Consider the following 2874-nt stretch of genomic DNA (forward strand, 5'->3'; position numbering starts at 1 on the left):
GCCGAAGGGCCTGTACTGCGCTGTATCGTTCTATGTTCTATGAATAAGTGCCAACCACTGCGCCGCCCTAGAAATCTGGAATTAATGTCTAATGATGAACATAGAGTGCAGAAGGAGGCCACCCGGTCCATCGAGTCTGCACTGAGCCACCCAAGACCCCACCTCCACCCTCGCAACCCAATAACCCCCCTCAACCCTTTTGGTCACTTAAGGGCAATTTATCACGGCCAATCCACCTGACCTGCACATCTTTGGACTGTGGGAGGAAACCGGAGCACCCGGAGGAAACCCACGCAGACATGGGGAAAACGTGCAGACTCTGCATTGACAGTGACCCAGCGGGGAATCGAACCTGGGACCCTGGAGCTGTGAAGCCACAGTGCTATCCATTAGGGCATTTAGGGCAGCACTGTAGCCTTGTGGATAGCACAATTGCTTCACAGCTCCAGGGTCCCAGGTTCGATTCCGGCTTGGGTCGCTGTCTGTGCGGAATCTGCACATCCTCCCCGTGTGTGCGTGGGTTTCCTCCGGGTGCTCCGGTTTCCTCCCACAGTCCAAAGATCTGCAGGTTAGGTGGATTGGCCGTGATAAATTGCCCTTAGTGTCCAAAATTGCCCTTAGTGTTGGGTGGGGTTTACTGGGTTATGGGGATCGGGTGGTGGTGTTGACCTTGGGTAGGGTGCTCTTTCCAAGAGCCGGTGCAGACTCGATGGGCTGAATGGCCTCCTTCTGCACTGTAAATTCTATGAGATTCTATGTTTTAAAAATAATTTGTGCTACCGTGCTGCCCTGAACGCGGAGGGTTTGGGCCAAGGTTGGTATCATGACCGGTACAGGCTTGGAGGGCCGAAGGGCCTGTTCCTGTGCTGTTTCGTTCTTTTGTCGATTGTCGTAAAAACACATCTGGTTCCTTCCTTTAGGGAAGGAAATCTGCCGTCCTTACCCGGTCTGGCCTACACGTGACTCCAGACCCACAGCAATGTGGTTGACTCTGAAAAGTCCTCTGGAAACTACCCAGCAAAACCACTCAGTGTAGGGAAACTGGAACTGGGCAATAAATGCTGGGCCAAGTCCAATGACGCCCACATCCCCTGCACGGAAAATCGCAATGTGCCTTTAAGAAGAAGTGTTTAGACCTTGGAAGTGAAGGCAACACTCTCTCTCTTTCTTGCTCGCTGAGGTTAAGGAACTGCTCCCTCGTTCTGAAAGCAGTGAGCTCCTGGCACGTCCTTTGCGGTAAACCGGAAATGATGCTGAGGCTGCGGAGAAGGTGGACAACCTTGTCAGAGAAAACCATCACAAGCCTCGGAGGGAGAAATACCCAAACTCTGAACTTCAGGATAACGCGGACCAGAAGTCATCCCAGTGCATCAATATCTCATCAATATTTGCTTTACATTTCAACCACCGTTGGCAGCACGGTAGCACAGTGGTTAGCACAGTTGCTTCACAGCGCCAGGGTCCCGGGTTCGATTCCCGGCTTGGGTCACTGTCTGTGCGGGGTCTGCACGTTCTCCCCCAGTGCCAGCGTGGGTTTCCTCCGGGTGCTCCGGTTTCCTCACACAGTCCAAAGATGTGCGGGTTAGGTGGATTGGCCGTGCTAAATTGTCCCTTAGTGACCAAAGATGTGCAGGTTAGGTGGATTGGCCGTGATAAATTGTCCCTTAGTGTCCAAAGATGTGCAGGTTAGGTGGATTGGCCGTGCTAAATTGCCCCTTAGTGTCCAAAGATGTACAGGTTAGGTGGATTGGCCGTGCTAAATTGCCCCTTAGTGTCCAAAGATGTGCAGGTTAGGTGGATTGACCGTGCTAAATTGCCCCTTAGTGTCCAAAGATGTGCAGGTTAGGTGGATTGGCCGTGCAAAATTGCCCCTTAGTGTCCAAAAAATGTTAGGTGGGGTTACTGGGATAGGGTGCTCTTTCCAAGGGCCGGTGCAGACTCGATGTGCCGAATGGCCTCCTTCTGCACTCTAAATTCTATGATACCCTTCCCCACGTGTTTGTGTGTGTAGCGTGTGCGGGTAGTTAGGAAGGTGGGTCGGTTGGGAAAAGGGTAGTAGTCAGTTACATTTTCTGCCCTTTTAGTTATCATACTTTAGATTATAATAGGTTACTTGTGTGTTCAAGTTACAAACCTGGTGTCTGGTGTCATGTGAGAGTACATTCAAGGCATGGATGTTTAAGCAATGTACCTTTAAGAAAACATTGATGTCAGAGAGCGGGTGGAGCGGAGGTCAGGTCAGCCATTTTGCAGTTTAGTTTTGCAGTTTGAAAAGAGTCTGTGTTTTGCAGTGAGCTGGATCTCTGCCATGAAAGACTATCTCTGGATCATTTGGGTGATTTAAAGTAAAGCCTTTAACCTGATGTGTTTCTGTTTAAAGGTGTTAAGTCTCTTGGAAGTTTGAAGGAACATTTTAAGGAGTTATTTACTGTTGCAATATTTTCTGAGTTATCTTTGAAGCAAGGGGTGTTAAGAGATCCAATGTTTATTTAAGATGTTAAGTTGAGTTCATGGAATAAACATTGTTTTGTGTTTAAAAACCCACGTGTCCCTAATTGTAATCCCACACCTAGGGAACAAGCCGTGTGCTAGGAAAAGCAACAAATACATTAAAGGGGGAGGTTTGTTGAACTCCATGATACATTTTGGGGTACTGAAAACGCCTCGCCCTTAACAATTGGGGGCTCGAGGGGGATAAAAGTCTATCAATTGGATTGGCTTTTGTGAACTTAAAGACAGTGAAGGATTGTTCTTTTTCCGGTGTGGTATTTTAGTTTAAGTGGGGAGAGTGTTGTGAACAATGGCTCTTTCAGAGGCTCAGAAGTTTTTGGGGGTGGAGAATGTCACACCTAGTACTTTACGGACAGAAACAAA

The sequence above is a fragment of the Scyliorhinus torazame genome, chromosome 24, assembly GCF_047496885.1.
Source record: "Scyliorhinus torazame isolate Kashiwa2021f chromosome 24, sScyTor2.1, whole genome shotgun sequence".
Classification (NCBI taxonomy): Eukaryota; Metazoa; Chordata; class Chondrichthyes; order Carcharhiniformes; family Scyliorhinidae; genus Scyliorhinus; species Scyliorhinus torazame.